This window comes from Thermobia domestica, chromosome 5, assembly GCF_964235325.1.
Source record: "Thermobia domestica chromosome 5, izTheDome1.hap1.1, whole genome shotgun sequence".
In the NCBI taxonomy this organism is placed as follows: domain Eukaryota; kingdom Metazoa; phylum Arthropoda; class Insecta; order Zygentoma; family Lepismatidae; genus Thermobia; species Thermobia domestica.
The window spans coordinates 173,323,908-173,347,475 of NC_137458.1; the positions used below are offsets into that span (position 1 = coordinate 173,323,908).

Consider the following 23,568-nt stretch of genomic DNA (forward strand, 5'->3'; position numbering starts at 1 on the left):
AAACATAGCAATTTCAATTATTGTAATATCAAAGAAATTTAAATAAAAGAGGAAAATATAATTTTGCAGAATTGCGTGCTAAGTTGTATTGTGCCATGACGGCAACTCAATACACGCAACATTATTTGCCGGAAACAACTAAAGTGTAATTATCTTCTCAAATATTGTTTCTAATCAACAAAAGAACTCCTCTGGGAATAATAAAATAAATATTATGTTGGCTATATTCGTGTATGACCTATTTATGCACTTGGTTAATACTTCGGATAATTAAGAACGAGGCACGATACAATATTCGAGATCACTTGCAGCGATAGAAGTAGTAGTATTATAATAGTAAAAGTTCGCAAAACAGGTATAGAGGCAATGCTTATTAGTTGATTTGACAGAAGAATGAGCAGTAGGGAAACATAATGCGAAAATTACTCGTGGCTGTGTCAAGAGAGTATAGTAACAACGACTTTTTCTCCTCTATATCGCCCTCGTTTTATACAGCCCGAATATTAGGACTCATGCCATGTGCTATAACTAAACAGGGAAACAACAGAGTTATCGTCAAATCTAAAGTCTGGCTTGGATATTCAATTCTTATTTTAATTTCTGAGTTGGCACTTAGTATTGTATTCATAATATTTGCAGCAGGAAAGTTGAAGTCAACGAAAATTAACCTGGATGTTGGTACGAAGATAACAAACTTCGTCATCGCTTTAATAACTGCGTTGATTCTTGGCACCATCTCTAACAAGCAAGCGTCTCAATTTATTCATGCATTCACTGCTATGGTTAAAGTTGATGCCAATCTGACATCGTATAAGTCTAGAAGATCTCCTGTGTTCAAGAAAGGATTGTTATTGATGTTATTTTTATTCCTAGTTGTAAGTCTTCAAAATGCATTTGAAATTTCGGAATTTATACGTACGAGTGTGGAAACTGTGTATCTTATTGGGATGTGCTTATTGCCATACTATGAGAAACTAATAATATGTCAATTTGCCACTCTTTGTTACGCAATTGAAGAGAAATTGTTCATTGTAAAAGCCCATGTCTTAGATCTTTCAAAGCATGAAAATAAAGACGTTTGCAATGCTAAACCAGTACACATTTCCGATTTTCGAGGTACTAGAACGCAATCAGGAAGATTATTTGATGACATAAACGATGGATGTAACTGTCTGAAAAAAATCCGTGTAAATTACGAAAGTCTTGTCGATGCTTGTGAACATATAAATTCTTCTTTTGGCTTACGTCTGTTGCTGTGTGTTGCTCATATGTTTTGTGAAATTGTTCTCTCGATCTTCATCACCATAGAATCTTTCAACGAAGTTACGGGATTCAGAAGTGCTTCTAATATTCTCACAACCGTTATGGACGTAGTAAGCTTGTTCATTCTAACTGTGCCCTGTGTATCTGCTATGAATAAGGTAAGTATTTAAATGTTTGTTGGTACTTTCGTGACGATCATATGAATTTTTGTTTTCAATATAAAGAAAATATTCTGGGAAGTTATGTCGTATTTCTTTTCGTTCTCGAGTGTAATTTTAATTCCAACGATCAAGTTGCGTCCTAAAAGTTGCATTTAACAAACTTTCTATATGTTGTATCTCCACAATGCCGATCGTTGACTGCAAGTAATGGATCATTTTTTATTTAGTTCAGTCTTAGAGTATATTATTGTTCTCTCTGGTTACTTCAGTTCTGTTACGATTCCTTGTAAGTGGTATGTGTCTCAGTATTAGGAGAAATCAAACAATAGATGCAGTCTGCTATTTAATGGCTCATATGTTTCTTATATAGTACATAAATTAATACGAAAACACTATTCCAGCGGAATAGAAACTATTAATTGCATCAGATTGCCAATATACAACCACAAGAACTCGTTTGCCTTGATTCTCTCAAAATTTATGCATGATAAATCACCATCAATCACATCATTTTGTTCATTTCAATGTGATATATCGAATCGATCTTTGAACAAAATCAAAGTAAGACAAAACTGAGAGTTTAACAGTTAATAATCTCATTAATCGTACTGGTTGCTCTCATCTTGCCAGTGTCATAATGAGAAATAATGATTGGTATATATTAGAGAATAATTTCCAAATTAACGTACATCATACATTCTTAGGTCAAAAAAAGAAACTTGTTTTTCATTGACAGCGACACATGAAAATCTATATTCACTTATATAATTTTATTGCTCAAATGGAAATATATTGTTTTAACGTTCTCCTAGTAATATTGTAGAATATCCTGTACATTCTGTGCAATGGTTTTATGAATTCAGTATTTTTCTTTGCTTTTAAACGTGCCGAACACTTAATAGTCTTAAGCTACATTTTGTCATTTTCCTAAACAATACACTTGGTTCTTAGAAGCCCACTTAAGTAATGACTCATCTCATGAATCACAATTTATAATTAAAATCATATGTCTACAGTTAAGCTCACAAAGTAGAATAATTCGAGAAAAATACACTGTAAAGTATCTAATTTCTTACTTTTACACAAAATGGTAGTAATTTTTTTAATAATATTTCCGTACCCAGCTACGGATCTTGTCAGAAGGAACAGTCAAGAGGGTGGACGATGCTATTGGAGACGCCCTCATTTGCCTCTCTCTAGCGTCGTCACTGATCCCAGTTTATAGACAAATTTGCTTTTATTTTCATGAGGTTATAATAATTAGTATGAAATGTGAATAGCTGATACATTTAAATTATATTCAATACCACTTCAAGAATAAAAGAGAGGTTGTATGTTAAGATTTATAATTATTATTAATGATAATTATAGCTAAGTTTTAAGGAAATTAAGCTACACATTATTAAGGCGAACTGTAGGGCACAGATCTTTTTGATATTGTGGAAAGACGTAGAAAAAGAGGATGTAGGTTTATGAGTCATTTAGCATTTAGCAAATAAAGTATACTAGAAATGTTAATTACTAGACAGGCGATATGCAGTACTCTACACGGGAACAAAATTTTATAGAATGCAATGTGATATAGTGACCAGAAATATACACATCCAAACGGAGCAAAGGGAAGATGCCGCTGAGTATATTTTGTATGAAAAATCTAGAAAGAGTATTTGTCAGTGTTAGGAAATATTGCATGAAGCTAGTCGTAGTGAGTATCAACGTAATACGAAAGGAAACGCTTCGAATGATTGGTAAAGAAAGCCTGTATGAAACAAGTAATAACAATACGTTAAGTCTGGTATTATGCAACATTTAAGTCTAAGCTTGAAGACCATACATATCTAATTCAGAGATAACTAAATTTGGACTTTTCCATACCATGGCTCCACAAATAAAATATATTACATGTTAATTTGACAAACTTTGGCATGTGAATGCCATAAACCTCCTTGCATATACAAATACTTATCAATTTAATGGAAAAACTTGTGAAAGGTGGAACTTACGAGATTAATATGGCGTTGACTAACTTCCGCCCTATGAACAACTATTATGCGACATGGGATTGAGTCATGCAGTTCATGAATGGAATGTCGCCATTCTGCGTCCAGTATATCACTCAATTTCATGAGAGATAATATGGTCAGAAATCAGGAAACCATACGTGTCTCCAAGACGGATCACAGATGTTCAATTCTGTTCAAGTATGAGATATTCAGCAGGTCAAGGAAGGTGCTCAACTTATTCCATTTTCTTCAAACCACGTCGCAACAGATCCAAATGTGTTAATGGGCGTATTAACATTCTGGAACTCGTGACCGCGTGCACCAAAGCCACGCTTACTAGCCAGTAGCATAGCTTTGATGGTTATTATTATTATTATTATTATTATTATTATTATTATTATTATTATTATTATTATTATTATTATTATTATTATTAGTTAGTGATAGAAATGAAAGCACATAACAGTGCGGCAAAAGATTGAAAAACGAATCATTTGGTTGAAATATTACTTCAGGGAAACAGTCGTAAGGAAAGGTTTAATTTTCGATTCATAATAAGAAGATCCGGAATTCGAATTCTGTGCCTAACCATCCTGAATTATACATTTTCTGAGTTCAGCTCAACCTCATGGCGGATGGAACAAACGGTAGATGAAATATTCAATATTAATATTCTGGCTACCTTTCTTCCAATATTATTCCCAAATATTATTGTCAGAGTTGGTCTACTTAGTTATGAGCATAGTCCCAGATATAGCTTGAAATTATTTTAACACTAGCTATAAGGACCAGACGTTCCATAGTCTTAATTCGTAATAAATAAAATAAGAGCCCGTGTTCATTCTCTCTTATATCGTAAACCCGTATAAGAAATGTGTAATGTTGGTTGTGTATGTGCAAGATACTCTTGCTAACTGCCTGAAACGTCCATAAATTTCGCCTCCCCGCCACTCCTCCACCGAGCCGAAAATTGAAATAAGAAAGACTGCTTCGTATGCGATTAGATCTCATGAAGTTCTATCTACGTATAGAAATCGGTGACTCTTAAGTGACCTCTTTCTATGCGAAAATGTGATAACATAAATAATTCTATTATTATTAAAGAATGAAAATAGCTCGATATAGCTCGAAAATATAACTCTCATTCGTGTCTGCTGACTATTCTTTACTTGTAATTTATTGTCCTTCTTCAATATCGAGCCCATGTAAAACGTTGACTTAGTATGGGTTGAGATTTTAATCACGTGCGTAATCATATAGGGAATCAGTAGCGTGTATTAACGGTATACCACAGGAAATTACATGTCAATATTTACATTCTCATGAAATTCTGGTGATCTTTGTTCTTGACATTTCAATATGAAAAAGTTTATAAATGTGATTACACGGTGGAGTTATCGGTGACAGAATATTTTGTTTGAAGGGGCACAAAAAATTAGTTTCAGAATGAAAAATATAATTAAGGTCAAGGAGAGAGTAACGAGGGAAGCTATGGAAAGTAAACACAGAAACAATATTTAATGTGATTATTTTCCATTTGTCATTACAGGAAAAGAAAAGAAGTATTTAAAAAAGTAACTAGTAGAAGGGATCTTAACTGAATTGCAAAACTAATATTGTAAATTAAAATTTCGAAGTAATAGGAACTGAAATATCCTGTACAATGAAATTGTGAAATCGAACATATTAAATAAACAAATTCATTGTTCCGGCAAGATATCAAGTGCCAAGATGACAAAAAAAAAAAAAAAAAAAGACATTTAAGAGTAAGTTTGCTGTGTTACATGAGACCACAAAGATGCTACAAAAGTAAGACAAAGTACGTCTCGTGGATGGAGCAAGTCTGACAGTCACCTCAGGCTCCTCGCCATGGGAGGAAAAAGTTCGAGTTTTCAGAAAAACTAAAGAATTTACTAATTCTATTTTACTCCTCTCATTCAATTTTTTTAGAGATGATGAGTCATCATTTTCTAAGACATTTATATAACTATATAATATTAACATCGCATAGTGCGCTCATAGTTGTTATATTCATTAATATGAAAGTCGAAGTTAGGACTAGTGTTGTAAAATTTTCGGAAATTTTCAACCTCCTGGTAATAAAGGTTTTTTACGGTTTCTTTCCGGAAAAATTGGGAAAATAACAAAAATCTTTGTATTAGGTTAGTTTTACTTGTAATGGAACCGTTGTTTTCGAACGCGTGAAAAATTAAGTTGAGAAATTTCGATATTGTGAATATTTAAAAAAAGAAACATTCGAAAATAAAACTGTTGTAATTATTCTTAAAAATTAATAGTCTACACTCATCTTCTTTATGTGGGGGGCCGCGGTGGCTCAGTGGTAGAGCGTTCACCTCTAGTGCTTGGGGTTCCGATTTCGATCCCAGCCCCCGACAAGTGAACTTTGTGGTGGACAAACACCGTGTGCGTGGGTTTTCTCGGGGTTCTCCCGTTTCCTCCCACTTTCTTCATTCCACCATTTCATTCATTACTCATCATCACCGTCTGCTTTAGCCTAACCGGCATAACCGTGGGACGTAAAACTAAAAAATTTCATTTCATTTTTTCTTCTTTATGTGCCTTTTAGTCGTTTACTCCTCATTGTCCATTAATTGCAGAAATTTTACAATTGCATACACATCTACCATCATGAAGTGTTTCTGTTGCAAAAAATAGAGCTTTTGAACGAAACTGAGTTCTTACTGTGCTCTATGATCTGGTGACATTTTGTTAATTTTAACCAAATTACTTCTTTAGGAAAGAACAGTAGGCAAATTCCATGTTGGTATCTCTTACTATTTTTCTTTAGTCGATAGGATGCTCTTATTTGTAACAGACTTCATATTTGTCCTACCTGTTTTCAAACAAGATAGAATATTACAGAAAACATGTAATTTAACTTTAAACAGTAGAAGTGATTAATGCATTATGCTAAACGTACTAAGAATACAAATGTTGTATTAGCTACCGGTGATTATAAAAATTGTTGTTTATCATATGAGGATACCAACTGTAAACTTCCAACTCTCACGTTTCATTCATGTGATTGAAATATACTGTATCTAGTTGTACGAAATATTGAATTTAAAATCCAACGACTGCCCTTTCCAATAGTAGCCGAAGTAATAAACTTTTCAACACAAGCACACTAGGACAGTTGTGACAAAAGACTAGGAGGAATGTGACTTTATGAAACCAAAAGCCAAAAGAAAAGTATACATATTATTATATTGAGCTCCATACTTAAATTTAAGTAATGCCACCTCACAACACCACCAAGTTTTTAATAGTTTTATAGAATGACTAGCTGAAGTGACCGTTCTTCGTACGGAGAGAATAGAATTAATAAAAGTTTTTGAACCCATCCTCCCCTTAGGATATGCATTTTAATGAAACTGTAATGTGAACTCCTTTCCATTGCCACTCATTCTTAACCCCCTCCCAGCTGATGGAGTTGAACTTACATTTAAACGGCAACAGAAGTGTCGTAATTATTCTTAGCGAGTCCGAAAACTCTGGATTGGACACTAATATCAGTCGATTTCAATTATTTTGTATGTCAAGCCTTTACTGCTATAACTTTTATCAATATTTTCCTTCGTCAGTTTCAAATTTGACATACGCGAAGTAAGCAATAAATACCTGATAATGCATTTAATACACGTACAGAGTTGACCTGAATTCTTTCAATGTCACGAAGTCTTCTCAGTTGCGTTAAGAGTTTAACTCCCATTTTGGAATGCATTAGATCAGATATTAATTCAAGTTTAACTTGGAATTGAATCATATCCCTTTCACCGGAAATCAACCCCGGCCTTTCGCATAAATCCGGAGGTGAGAGCATTATGTATTCACGAATAGCTAAGTTTTTTTTTTACATTATAGCTATTAGCTTTGGAGGCAATACTCTTCAATTCCCTGTTTCTCAGATTTGTGTTGTGTATATATAGTTAAAACCAAATTGTTCACGCAAAAATACTGAAATTATGTGCCAAATGAGGTAAGAATCGTAAAAGTATAAAAATATAGTGGTAGTAAATAAAATTATAATCATATTTTATTAATGGCTTCAAACTTTAAATCAGCTATATGCCAAAAATAATATTTTGGACTTAATAAAGTTTGGCAGAACGACGACTATGTTAAGTTGTTTATACTAAGTTTGTACCCTAAATATGTGAAGATTAGCCTGTAACAATGGACATATTTGCACAAAGTGTAAGATGAAGCCCCCTATCATAAACACAATAAACAAAAAACATTATGATTATGGTTGTTACTTTTAGGTAGTGATCACAAATAAAAAGTAAATCCTTGTAAATACAGAATCAATATTTTTTGTATGCAACATAAAAATGACAAAGAACCCAACTAACTTTCAATGTAGACACTTCAAGATAATTAAATTTGCAAACGCATATGACCGGTGCGCGTTTGATTATTAATCAAACGTTATCGTCATACGGAGCGTGTGTATGTGACTTCAAAGTAAGAATATATTCAAGAGAGAACTTCAAAGTTCAATATCTCATAAAAAATTCAAATTTTCTTTATGGTTGCAACCAAAAACAATAGTGAAGATTAATTTCTCATGCTGATACTGAATAACATTCTCGTAATTTGCTTTACATGAGGTTTTCAAGTTGAAAGTTCTCTTCTGAAAAATCTCAATTTTGGAGTTACACCACTTTGTATCCAAGCGGTACGTACTATTGATTCTGTGTTTTAAAGAAAAAGAAAGAGCGATCTTGCCTGAGTTGAAAATATAAAGAAATGAAATGTTTAAGTTTAACGTCTCACAATTATGCCCTACGAATGATAAGGCAGGTGAATGATAATAGAAGAATTAGTGAAATTAGAATATGGGAGAAGACGGAGGTACCCAAGAAAACTCATCTGTACTTACTTTAGATTACTAAATTGTAAGTTTCGAAAGCGCTTAGAACAAAACTTCACAGATGAACATTTTTCATTATACGAAGCAACAACAGTAAAGGTATAGCAGATTAGTAACAACAGATAAAATGACCTTGTACAGCAAATTAGCAGATACTGTAATTATGCATTAGTAGTTCATATGACTCTCCAACTGCTGTTTCTAAGTTAATATGTTCTGCATTCATAACCGTTTTAACTTTCTTTACCAATTCCCGGAGGCTTCCCATACAAACAGGAATATTGCTTACTCTAACTAATGAACACGTGAGATCTATATATTCAAATTGTCGAAACAGTGCAGTTTACAAATAGCCACTTGCTGATGTCTTATTAACAACCAATTAATTTAAATTAACACGTTTTACACATGTGTTACTCACTTTTCTTTCACATACTTTTTTTAGCAACAAAATAATATACACATATATTATGCACAGTAGTTACAATTTACTCAATGCCCCGTACTTTGAGTAATATCCAAATTATTCTATTTATGGCAATCAATATTTCCAGAATCACTCGTTAAATTAGGCAGTAAACATTTAATGAATTTAATTTCAGATTTAATGTGAGTGTTTCTCTTAAGTTAATATATGTGTTTTATTTTTTCAGTCGAAAGAGATTGGTGTTTTAGTACACAAACTTCAAAACCGACAGCTCTCTCGTTCCGATGAACATGAAGTAAGTGATTTTATTTTTCATTACGTAAGTAATAAATAGTGATTTTAAATATTACAAGAAATATTTGATTATATATATATATATAAAATCAGAAGACATGCATCCTGGTCCACAAGCTCACCAGATTTACCAACATATGACTTGTGACTACAGAGCAGAGCTTTCAATCTCTGGTGTCTCGAGAATTTTTATTGTAAATTCAGAATATAAAACAAATGAAGAATTTGTGATAAGATAGTATTAAGTTTCCTTTCTTCAGTCACTGCATATTAACTCAAGGATCAAGACGTTGATTTTTGCCATCAATGCGAGTTGATTTTTGCCATCAATGCGAGTGTTATTCATTGATAGTACTAGATAGCTCGGTTCTCAGTACTGTATATTGGCGCTATATATCGGATCATGTTTTTAGCTTTTGGAGCCTTGACACTCCAGCGAGCCGCGAAGTGTGAGGTTGTAATGTAATGTTCGCTAAAACAATGCAAGTCATTGAACTGTCATATGTGAACGTATATCTTTTCTATATTATTTGTAATTATTACAGGTAACGTAAATATAAATTTTGTACATGGGAAAAAGGTGTTTAGTGCATTATACTTGTGAAACTCAACGTAAAAGTTAACTCTTCTTTCAAATAGAAGATATTTGTTACAATAGAATCTATGAATTATAATTAATAGCAGCAAAAGGTATCGTGTAAAAATGTGTTTACTGATAGGATGACGCCATCAGTGTGCGAACTAAATATTTTTCCCAGAGGAGATAAATTTCACCTATTTACCATACTCTATCTTCTCTACATATATGTATATATAGGGAAGACTGGGGATGGTAAGTATTCTTTTGTATTTTCAAAATTTTAAATACAAGTCCACGAAAGATGTTTGAAGTTATGAGTAATATTAGACTTTCTCAGAATAAACTAAAATAAGTAAAACTCATTAATTAGTTATGATGTAAGATGTCTTAACCTACCCCAGTACTGGAGCTAGGGATAGTTGTGACAATACGTTGTAGGTTAAGACTGTTTACTTTTCAATGGAAAAATAGACGTTACACTTTTACTTTTTGTTATTACATATCCAACATCTCAGAAAAACATTATAATGCTACATTTTGATTCCTTAAAGAATTATCCTACAATTTTAAACAAATATATTTAAGTTTTGGAAAATGTTTTGCACTGATGTACCGTCCAGGGAGTCACAATTCTGACATAAATAGAATTTTCAACCATCACTGAAGGTGGCATATATCTAACTCTTGCAGCTGACACACTGGAGGTATTTCTCTTTAAGCTTACTGTTAGTAAAGTTATCACAGGAAACCAGACACAGAACATCACCCTCACTTGAATATTCTTACTACTGTTTTTTCCCTTGCCTTCTGCTTTACAAGAAGGCTATAAAGTTCGTTTCGTCTTTTTGTCTCCCTTCTTCTTTTTGAGAATCAACTGCTCCACGAGTGTGTCAGTGTAATAGTATAGCTTAATTTCTTTAGCAGACGCGCTACTGAACTTTTCTTGATTGTGCTTTAGTTTATCTTACTCTATATCGCGCAAAGTACTCAACTCGTCCGCTGATGTTATATCCTCTACGCGCCCGCTCGAAGGTTAAAGGTCTTACATATTCCGGATTCTTGGGGCTTGCTTTATAGGCTATTCTTGATAGCTTTTTTGTTGTCTGCAACCAAGATGTTATAATTTCCAGAATTATTTTCAATACTGCCTTCATTTATCCAGATTAACTTCTTCTTCTGCTTGCAGCCTGTCAGCCATACACATTGCATAAAGTATATAGTAACGTAAATATATGGGTCAAATGGAACTTCCTCTAATACTGAAACTCCAGCTTGAATGCTGTGAACTTTAGCAGCTAGGGAGAAACTACTTTTACTAGTTTACTGATATCATAGATTGCCACTATTCTACCACGATTCCTTTCCATCCATGAATTAGCAGCTAATTTGATGAACATCTTAAAAGGATTAAACACAGACATGTCCAGAGGTTGCATTCTGTAGGAGCAATATTATGGAAGGTTTTGCTACATTTCACTTTCTTTTTAAAAAAAGCCATTAATTCTATGATTTTTTTCTTTTATCTGTCCGGACGGATTTGAACTTACCTTGTAAGCACTCGAAGGAGCTTGTTACCACTAGCAGTAGTTTGCGAGTAGCATAAATTACTTTTCCTCTTTTTTCCATCCTTTACTGGCAACCACTCCGTCTAGTTTCTAGACTGTAGTTACTTTCATCTCGTTCATGTTCTACATGTATCGAGGCCATGGCTTTCAGTACAACATAGTTTTCAGATTATTAGAAAATGATCAAAATTTTGTTTAAACTAGTAGCTCGAATCAGATTAGTGGATTCTGTTAATCTTATAGGAAGATCCTTGTGCTTTTTAATAAAATTAGTGCATCAATCTACTCCAAACTGCTCGGTCTCATTCTGTGTCTATCTTAGCATTTTCAAATTCAAAGATTCAGGAAACTGACATGCAAACTTACACACCTCTCGTAGATTCATCAAAAATAAATATATGACGTTTTCCTTTAAATAGTTAGCATAAGCTTTCTTTTGTGTATCAGAGAACACCATTCTGTTTATCCAATAGGCAACACAGATGGAAGGTTGTGGATTCTAACCGACGCATTCTTCTTCAGTCACTCGTGAAAAGTATCATGCCAGGGTTTGAACTGATATCCCATAATCTGACAACACATTGGGTCAACTTCTTAAACCTTTTGCTTCCTTTGCAGTCTGTAGCACGACGCCCGGCGCAGACATTTTTCTGGTTGGATAACCTCCTCAGATGGTTTTGCCTCGACGGAGATCACTCCATAAGAAACACTTCCTATTAGACGAGTGTGTTCGTAAATCGTGTTCGTTTTGGATCATGATCTACCCTCTGGCCTCTGTTAATGTCGGTGACTAAATGTTCGTAATGTCCCTGTTTCAAGTGGTAAAGGAAATTCGCTCTCAATTGTGTATTCACTATGGCACAATTTCTTACGATTATTTTCAAGAACACTACCGCCTGATTGATTCGCATTCAAGCTTGTATTCTAAACATGTAAGGAGCTTGTAACGTTGTACGGATGACACCGGGTCATCCATGGTTGTATCATAGAGGCTGGGTTCGTATCAGATATATAATCATATATTTCCATCGCATCTCCCCAATAATTATTCTTATTTTACATACAATTTAATGTTAATACACATTCAATAATTATTAAATAAGAAAACACAGTACTTTGTTAGACAGTTTTCGCCACTCATAAATATCCATTAGTCTCGATATTTTGATATTGTAGCAGTTCCTAATGATATGTTGTACTTATATTCACGGGTGGTCAACAGTTTGAATAATTGATACACCTTTCTCCGCCTATTAATGATCTTGTAAATGACAGAGACGAAATATATGCAGCTATGAATTACTAAGGGTGCTGACTTTTTTATTATGAAAAAAAACTGTCACGTGTAAAGAATGTTTTCCGCTTTTTGTCTCTTGTGAAATGCTAATTTGACAAGCTGGATATAGAAAAGACCTTTAGAAACGAAATATGCAGATCACACACGTATAAGAAGGTAATATATTTGTAGAGATCCGGTTGATGTGGAATGGGATATCACGTGATGGACGAAGCATATTAAATACACGGTGTTTTTTTTTTTTTTTTTTTTTTTTTTTTGAAAAGGAGGGAAAAGGAGTGAAAGGGAGGTATAGATTGGTTTTAATCTTTGTACAAGAGGTGAATATGATTTTACAGAGTTGTCATCTTTGCCGAGGACAGAGTTTTCAACATTGTCGGAAGTGACCCGGCATTTTCTGCTATTGGAAACAGAAGTTAGTCCGTCTAAATGGGGTGTATTAACATCTTTACCGGGAACAGAGTTTTCATCTGAACTGTTGGTAAGCCCGCAACCTCGACCACTGGAAACAGAATTTACCCCGGCCAACTAGCAGGTATTGACGTCTTTATTGGGGACATCCCAACCGGTGGAGAGCCCGCAACCTCCGCCACTGGAAACAGAAGTTTTTCCGTTACTTGACGTCGGTCATGAAATAGAAGAATACACCTTCACCAACAGTGAGTAATTCCCCGGTGCAGAATTGGGAGTTGGAAGAATTTTTGAATTTACCATGTGAGTGTACTGTAGAACGAACATCATTGGATTGTATAAAAGACTGTATAATATACTGGAAACCAGAAGATATATGTATTTGTTTCGCTTGCGTGTTCGGAGACGGTAGTCAATGGACACATGATTGCTTGGTGTTGGAAATGGAATCTCTTGAACCGAAAGCTAGAGATACAGTAACAAAATATGAGATTCGTGAAGAATTATTATGAATTTACAGAAAAAAGCATGGTCAACCTTTCAACATGATATGGTACTTCATTGAACGATTTCGAGATCTTATATGGGACTTTGAATATAGGCCGAAGCTAGTAAAAATTTTACTTGAGAAAGATTATGGGAAATACGTGGACATATGGTGAATTGTGTATTGTATTCAATTTTAATTGTTTAGTTTCTTTTATTATTATTATTTGTTATTAATTATGTATTGTGACAGTGAGAATTGTGGACAAAACGTTATTGAAAGTTGTGTGTTAGAAACTATAACTGTATACTTACGCTCAAATGGAATAAGTGGTGTGTAGCATAATCCTGGAACTTTTCTTCAAAAACACTTGTTGATTGATAAGACTTTAGTAGAACTCTGAAATCTTTCATGAACTGCCTCGTGAAATTTCAATCACAAACTTTATATTAAAAACTGGTGAATGTTTAAAAAATACTTAATTTATTGGACAACTTATTCCAGTTGTCATGGAGCGTTCGTGTGAAATTTCAGTTTGCCATAAAATGTATATTGTAGACATACAGGGATTTAAGATTTCCCCGAATGAATTTGTGATACGTGAATTTTGTCTTACTGCGTGTGATGATATTAAATTTCCATTGTTTAGTAAAAGTAGCATGTGAATTTAACGATTAACAATAATTTGCCAAAAACAAATCGATTGGCTTACTAACCACTTGCATGGCTTTCGTGGTCTAGTAAGACTGGCTATTTCGAATCACATATTCGGAATATTACGTATGATTTTTGTGCATCCGATCCAACTTTCCTTTGTAAAGGTGCGGAAAAATCCATATGCATATTAAAATCTTTGCAATAGCAAACGTTGTGGATCTGGAACAAAAGGTTGTCAACCATTAGCAGAATTACAAGATACCGTTTGTAATGAAATTTGTTCATTTTATAAGCAAGTAAAATCAAAATCGACATGTGCATATCGAAATGCACAGCCACTGAATTATTGGTGGAACAATGAGCGATCCACAACCCTTACTAAGGGCATAGCAAGTTTAATGTTTTCATTGTAACCTTAAAATTATTGTAAGAAACAGATATTTTATGGAGAAATTAAAACAAAATTTTAAAACAATGGTATTTATCTATTTCTAAAAATTTACAAACATTTACTTTTTTCTTTTTCATTATGTTTTCTACATGTTTTTCGACAAGCTTATCATTATCTTTTTACTTTTTATGATTAAGCATTGCAATACATTTTTCAAATGAAACATTACGTATCATATAATGCAGAAAATATAATACAAAATATTCACACATGATAGAATGATTATCTTGAACTGTACAGTATTTACAAAATAGAGTTTACAATTCCTTTGTAGGAACTGTTGAATTAGTTTAGGCACAGTCTGTGCCAGAGAATCAAAATAGTACCCATGTTTATTGTTATCGATATAGATCGCTACCAAATGGCTACCAAGTAAATCAGACTTGTCCAAATTAATAATCAGCCCCACCTGGTGTTGAAGAAGTATAGGTAAACGATCAATGGGATAAATTCCAGTCACATTTGAACCACTAATACAGTCCTTTAGTAACACTTGTAATAATTGATGATTATACGTGTTTATTAATCTATTTCTTCCTTACTTTCTTCCTCTTTTTTATTTTTGATGAAACATACGTTGCACTGTTTGGATTTACGTATAAAACATAAACATAGACTTTTAAGTATTCGGCATATAATAAATCTTCACGCACACAACACTTAAATTGTCTAAATTGGTGTTTTAAATAAGAACAAGAGTAGACTGAAATCCCAAGGAAGAAGCTTTTGGAGACTGTAAATCTTCTAAATTCACAACAGTCCGTTCCAATAGTTATTGCAGATAGTCCTGACGTGTCTTATCATAAGTATACAAGGTACAGGTATTAGCACAATATTGTTTCAATACAGTAGGTAACAACGAGTAATCTACATTGCCATCGTACCTAACAATACCGTAATCATGTTGTACTAAATGTTTATTCGAAAGTATGAGCGGCACACATAATTCATGTAATGGATATGATGGTTTAAAAATCCAGCTTTGTACAGTACAAAGGGGATATTAGTATTTACAATTGCAAGTTACTTAATAACAATATGATCATCACTATCGTTGAATGCGGAGAAGTGAACAATAACCCTCATAGCACTCATATGACGAAATTTTACATTGTATGATCAGTATGTGCATTCCTGTCTTTATCGATTTGAATACGAGAATCAAATTGAGCGTACACAATACATGTAATGGAATTTTGTAGAGGTTGAGAAAATAATAATTCTAAATTGACAGGAGAATCACGTATGACATCCCACGTAGAATCATCTAATGTTCCTGTTGGAGATAGAATGAACGGGTACAAAGTGTATCCTTGTCGAAATTCCTCACCGGAAATAGTATGTGAATGATCTTGATAATATATAGCGGTACCGGAAAACAGAGTGGAATATGTTTGACCATATGATCCATTTGCAAAATCAGGAGTAAGGAGTGTCGGTGGAAATGATTTGAACCAACTTGTAATTGCAACTTGTTAACGTTAAAATCCTGAAATTCAAAAGGTTCACATGTGGTTGGCCGTTAAATGCAGCGTTTGATACAAAACCTATAACGACACCTTTTGGTACTTTACCCAAAAATAAACTACCGAGATTATATGAACTTACTTCTGCGGGAATGGTATATGTACGAATTTCAACACGGGTAAGAGGTATATTGCCCGGAATTTGTTCCATACCAGCATTGATTTGCATAGCTAAGTCGGCAGCAATATCTAGAAGCCCCACGTGAAATGTTATGTCTTTAAGTTTGACTTTATATGCTGTATTTTCAGCAGACATTAAACAAAACTATCTTTTGTATGATGTAATTTTACACGTAAGCTTACTTTATTAGGAAGCATACATTCGACACCGGCAATATCAGCATGGATAGGGCCATACATATGGAATGATGCACTATTTCTAACATACTGTGCACGACTTGTAAATCCAGTATTTGCATTTCCTAAAGCATTAAATTGGTTTGCAGTATCTTTAAACCATAATCCCCCAGTTAAATGGGTTCGAACGGCATCGCTACCATAATTTAATAATGTTTCGATATAAGCACGGTACGGAGGATGTTGTAATATCAAATAGAGTACTATTTGCATTGGAGGGAAACGCCACGTAAAATCCGAGTTTCAGTGACGAATTCATTATGCAGAGTGAATACTAGATACTCGAATCCACGAATTCATACTTTCTGGGTAGCCTAACAATTTTACGAAAACCCACCCCTTCTTACGTTGAAGAACTTTTTTAAATTAAATAGGTTTTGTTTGAGCTTAGAATTATTTTTGTAATTCTTCAGCATAAAATATTCCTTTATTTTCATTAAGATTCCAGTCTTTTAATTTATAAGTTAATGGATTTGATTTCATACACTTATTGACGAGAAATATTTCTCGAGACCAATTCGGAAAATAGCCTTTTTCAAGTTCGAACATAATCTCCTGCTTCAAATTTATACGTAAATTTCTTTTTATTTAATCTTTCCGTACAGCGTATTCTACACTTGATTGATATTTGAATCATTTACTTCTGCAAGTGCCATTTTAATAGTTGAATGATAACTGTGATTATAATTGTGTACAATTAGGTCTAACACATCAATGTACCGATACGTATTTTCTGCAGTAAAATAACGATATATTTTACTTTTAATGGTACGAATCACTCTTTCTAGTAATGCACATTTCATTTTCCAACGTACACTATAATGATTAATTCCAAAATCTTTGAACACTTTCTTTACATGGCGATTATAAAATTCTGACCCTAAATCAGCTTGAACTTGAACCAGTGATGGTAGTTGGTTTAAAATTTAAGTTATTCCATTAGCCATTTCAGGCCCTTTCTTTGTTTTCACAGGAATGCAATACAAGTACCGCGAAAAATGTCAATTTCACATAAAATATAGATATCCATCATCATATTTTGCAATATTTTGCATGTCCGCCAAATCGCTTTGTAATGTTTCACTACTATCACTAACATAATATTGTTTCCGTGCAAATGTTTTCCGTATTGGGGCGTGCAGTTTATATGCATATTGTGGTCCTAACCATTCTTTAATTTCCTTTCGGGATAATTTTGTTTTACGTTCTAATATACTAACACTGGATAAAGATGCAGGATCTGAATACTTGTAATAGATTTTTGATACTTTTGTCATTTTTTACATTTTTCTTTCCAATACCGGAATACGTTAGCTGCAATTGCGGGAGATACTGCAGTCGAAGAAGAATGCCGTTTTCGAATTTTACTGTAACTTACTTTCGGGGTTGCAATAACAGGTGAAGGCGGTCCTGGTGTACGTCAACTAATAAATTCCCGAGGAACATTATCATCCAATAACGTTTAAGGGGCCGGGTGGCTCAGTGGCAGAGCGTTCACTTCTGGAGCTTGTGATTCCCGGGTTCGATCACAACTCCTGCCAAGTAAACATTGTGATGGACAAACGCCGTGTGCGTGGGTTTCCTCGGGATTCTCCCGTTTCCTCCCACTCTCTTTATTCCACCATTTCATTCATTACTCATCATCAACGCCTCCTTTAGCCTAACCGGCATAAACGTGGAACGTAAAACTCAAAGATTTCATTTTAATAACGTTTAAACGACTGTAATCCTACTGGTCTTGTTGGATATTTCCGTGTACGAACAACATCACTCACTAAATCAATAATATTGGAACCGGAAATGATATGTCTATCGATAGCCACTGTACCTGTTTGATCCCAGGAGATTTTCTGTGAATTAATGAGTTGTTTAAGTAATAAATCCGTTTTCCTTATTGGTACTGATTGTAATATATCGGGTACAAGAATTAAAATACTGCTATCTGTACGACTGCAGAGCGTATTATGATATTTTACCTTCAACATCTTGGTGCCAACTAAACATAAAACGGTGTGGCCGCGTTTTAAACACTACTGTACACATGCATTATTTCTCCGGAAAATATATTCGTTCTCAGTCGTAGGTCATCATGTGTTTGTTGTGTAAGATCAAACAATAAATACGTGTGCGGTTTCCGTGTAATTTCCTGGAAGACATCAATGAGTTGTTGGCTTTCACAAGACATAATTTGTTTCGCTAAATATTCAATTTGTAACTTATCACGTGAATTCTTAAATTGCACTATATAATGTGCACTTAAACTAATATCTCGAGCATGCCGGTTTTTTGGAAATAAATTTTGAACAATAAATGTTACGGTTAATTTCTTATGGTGAGCGTACTTTGTAAATAATTTAGCCACGTCACCATTTGTTTTTGACATTATATCATCTAATATGAGTAAAGAATTTTCACTTATATCAAAAGTATTTGTTTCGGCGATTCCTTCCAAAAAACGTATTTTTAATCAACGTCCAAGTTTGGTATAACTGTGCCATAACGTCACACAATTTCTTTAAGGGAAACATTAAACATACCATTTCTTTCCTTCATTAATTGATTAACAATGTTTTACAAGCGCGTGACGGACCTACGACGAGAATAGTGCAGGAATGTTGAAAACGTAACATCTTCGTTGCAAATGGCACAATGTGATAGAAACTCTGCTTTTTATTCTAAACAAACTAGCATGTGGACAATGAATTATGAGATCTATAACCATAAGAAACAGTAACACTTTTTGGTACGTCATTCACTATGTCAGCATTTATTCGTCTGCGTTTACTGGTCATCATTCGATGTGTCTTTAGTTCTCTTCTAGAAAAGATGTGCAAATTTGGATTCCGAACAATTTTGGATGGCATTTCAATTACAGTTTTCTCCCAATTCCCCGTCACTAAATCACAAAAACTATCAAAATTAATTTTGTCACTCGTTCTGTGATTTAATGATATTGCACAAATTTATATACGTACATACTTCATTTCCCCATTAGCATTACGGAAAGCGTAGGCGTAATTCTTTGCACCTAATTCAATTACTTTACGTATTTCCCAACCCTCAGGAACTTCATTTGTTTACCCACCCAAATAAGAACTTAATTTTAATGGAAGTTGCTCATCTTTTCTTTGTATATGCATGATACTGTCCGTATCGCAATAGATTACATTCTGCTGTCCAACACTCGCTAGTAGGTCACACAACCACAGTCGTGCCCATGATGTTATGAATGCCGCTGGGGCAACCTTTGAAAATGTTAATGGAGATTTTTCACCCTCACAGTCTTTATATTGAATAATTAGATGATTTTCACCAACTGGTGTCACTGTTTGAATTTCATATTTAGGATCTGTTAAAAGTTTCAAAAAATCCTCTGCTGTATCAACAATTGTGCACTGAGACAGGTCTGTTCTTTGACCCCATTTTCCGTACAGCAAATTCAAAAACAGCTTCGCTGTGCTGCGCAGCCCTGGATTATATTCTATGCTTTTATAATTTAACTGTATCCCCTCATGCCTGAAATATTCTTCAATATACTTATCCTGTACAATATACTTGTTTTGTACTGCATTGAGCAGGGAAGAATGAAGCTTCTTGTTTCATTTTTAACAAGCATTTCACGTATGAGCCAAATAATCCTTCACAAACCTTTTTCCGGGACTAATAAACCAAATTCCCATTGTCCAATGCTTTGTGTAATTCGGAGGTACAGAACGTACCGGTAATGATACGTTCAATATTTATGTGCGTACATTCGTCATCATTTTGTTTGTCCATGCATGATTTACATAATCTAAAGATCAATCTGCCTCCCGTACCGTAAGAAGGGATTGGAAAATACTAATCGGAGGGTGGAAGAACACTGCACGTTACAAGTCCATGAATGTATCTCATATTGGGGAAACTGGGACTATTGTGTACTTTATTTACATTCACAGGCATGGCTCGTTTACACATTGTTGAGGGTATAATGAAGTAACATCTATCTAAGCCACGTATTCGTCCTCTGCACAGTCTACGTATTACTTAAAAATTTGTTCTACCTCCTTGATATGCAGCTTTCGGAATAAGAGGATCACGAATATGTTTGAACCATTGTTCCGGAACATCTTGTATATGTTTATCACACTTTACCGTTGCATCCCATTCACATTCCCAGATTTCTATTAAATTATAACCTAGTTTTTTTCAGATAGTTGCGGCAGTGCACTGTTTGTTCGTATCTCTTCTCAAAAGTGTTGTACGCACCATTGTCTTTGCATAAAATGGTATTTCTTATCTTTATAGCAAATTTTACAGGCATGCCAGTAATATCCCATAAATTAGTATATAGTGTTTGTTTCTGAGTCAAAACCATCGACTTTATGTCTCCCATACCGTTCCTCCAACGCATTATTCGAAGTAACAATTGGTCTCTTTGTTACGTGTTCCATATACTTCAACCACTTTAATGCTTTAATACACTGTTGTTGAGTAAGTTGGAACCGGTTTGGAGAAATAACTGGAATTGTGTTTTCGATGAAATTATGGCACCGGTATGTCAACATTGCTGGACTGGCGATCGTTGTGCTGGAAATAAATCATTGAATACCATTAGTTTTCTCTTCAATCATGGAGGTAAATTTAATCACTGCCTCTGCCAAATCGCACCGGCAATACTCGAATAATTCTTTCTGAAAATCAAAAATATCACCATTGTGTACTCGCTCTTCATCCCACAACATAAGTTCTGCCCGGTCTGCAGTACTACGTGAGCCAGGATCATAGTAATGGAATACCGGTCATTCTCTGAGATAATTTTGATGTTCTTCTGTATTAAAGAGGTATGGAAAATCATCCTTTCTCAAGTCAACATTCAATCGTAATGTTTTTGTAAAAGAAAACATACGGTTCCCGTTTATTTTATCTCCGCACTTAAAACACACACTATCTACTCCATTATTTATGCAGTGGAAACATACATTCAAACAAGAATACAAATTTACAGCATGCTCTCGTTCACCTTTCTCATTTGGTGTTAATAGCATTGCTTCCACATCAAATATAATGCACATAAACCGTTCAGTGTGTTTTAGCTTACACCTTTGAACGAAACAGCGATGGCCAACAGTTACGTGACCTTACAAAGATTACAGTAGTAGTCGCCGCATACATGAGTTGATTTTCTTTTTCGCATATCGTAAATTACCATTGTCCATGAGTTACACAATTTCGCGTAATTTCAAGTGGATTTCTTTACTTTATTCAGTGCTAAATGATTATTAAAACAAATACCTTCAGCAAAGTTTCTATTACATTGTGTGCAATGTACGAATTTCGCGTTATTTTCCTTAATATGGGAATGTTCGCAGTACGAACATCTCACCTGACATTGATGAGCTGCACGTGTTTCATAAAATCCTTCCAAGCACAAAAAGCAAAAACCAGTCTTACCCATAAATAAATTGATATTCTTAAATGGTTGGAAGTAACCCACAGTATCCCCTCTTTGATACAAAATAAATATCTTTTTCTCCGCATTTATTCCTAGGTAGCGTACCATAGGTGTTCACGATCTTCCGGTAGTTCATATACTACAATATAGTAATTCATTTTCATTAAATAATTTTGAAAAGCAACTACATCTTCCAAATCAAATCCCTGTTTCCTTTCAACAAACATTTTTGAATCCTTACACAATTTCTCTGCCTTATTCTGCCATTTTTTTCGTAGGCAGAGTCATATTGTATACTGCATCCTTACTTTCTTCATGTTTTGTAATCTAATGTACTATGGATTTTGGCAGACAAAGAAAATTGCTAACATTTATGGCCACCACATGATCCTTCAAAAAGATACTCATGTCTGCATATTTTCTTACCGCTGCGCATTTTCGTACACCCTGTCCGTGTAATCCGTCAACTATGTCAAACCGAAATTCTATTTGATTCCCCAAAAGAAATGATTTGTTGCTATTTAGTAGGTTCTCCACCATTCTAAGAACCACATCGGTATTGAAATTCTAGCGTTTTTACCAAGAAACATACACTTCCTTATTCAGAAGGTCTATGTCGGAATTAATTCTTAAACCGACAAAATCGTGGGGTCGTGTATCCCACAGAACGGTAGAGAGCGCATAATTCATCATGAATGTAATATAATCAATGGCATTTCTTATTACATGTTACGCCGTTGGTTTTACAATAATTTCCACCCTTTTCATATTGAAACGTGGGTACTCTTTCACGTTTCCCCCCACAATTTCAAACATATTCCAGTCTCTTTGATTCCCTTCATGCCCTAGCAATGGGGGGTGCTGAGAAGTGGACCGCATATCTTCTGGATGATGTGCATTATTCAGACGATCCACATGCGCATTTTCTTCCTCAATGTTTTGCAATATTTACCACAACATCTATATAAAGTTGATTTCGTTATTTGTTTCGAAATTTTGAATTTCTAATGGTTCACCCAAATTAATTTCATTTAATAGTGCCCAATCAATATGTAATGAGTTATCATCGTTATGTTCTGATTGAACATTTTCACGATTTGCCGTCAATGAAAAAAGTCAGATGCACTTTTATCACTAACCCGTTCTAACTGTCTCTTCTCAGAGGCCATTTAATTTAAATATAACACAAATGCCGCATCATACATTCGTTCTTCACGGAAGAAACCGTGGTGAAAGAGATCTATAATCTCCGCTGCTGAGCGCACATTATTCAATACGATATGTTGATTATTCTTAAAATATAAGTAAAAAAGCGATAGTAGATCACATACAATTTCGGGAGACCCAATGTACCCAGCTGCTTGCAGATCAACTACCTGCTGCCAAGTATGTAAGACACGATCAGAACTATCTAAGCCTTTCAGTCCTCCCTGAAAAATTCCTTCGTTAACAACGTTAACCTCTTCAAGGTAAAACTCCATTTCTGTAAAACACAAGGTGAAGAGTGCAATCAATATATGTATACAATGAACAAAAACCTGAAAACGAATAAAATTTTGAAAATAATAATAATAATAATAATAATAATAATAATAATAATAATAATAATAATAATAATAATAATAATAATAATAGCACCTACCAAATATTAGTTTATCTCTTGTTTAATTAGCGACCCAATTGAAATCCACGTCTTTTGTCGCTCTCTGCTTTTTTTGCTTTTATCACTTTCTATTTGCTTCAGCACCTAAAAAAGAA

General features: G+C 34.2%; 1 long non-coding RNA gene across 1 annotated transcript in view; it reads left to right on the top strand.

The window, feature by feature from the left end:
- LOC145684733 (uncharacterized) overlaps positions 1-23,568 on the top strand; it is a 51,681-nt gene that overhangs the window by 6,797 nt on the left and 21,316 nt on the right. Inside the window, exon 2 of the long non-coding RNA XR_014131377.1 lies at positions 8,978-9,046. This is a non-coding gene — a long non-coding RNA (uncharacterized LOC145684733). The remainder of the gene's footprint in view (positions 1-8,977; positions 9,047-23,568) is intronic.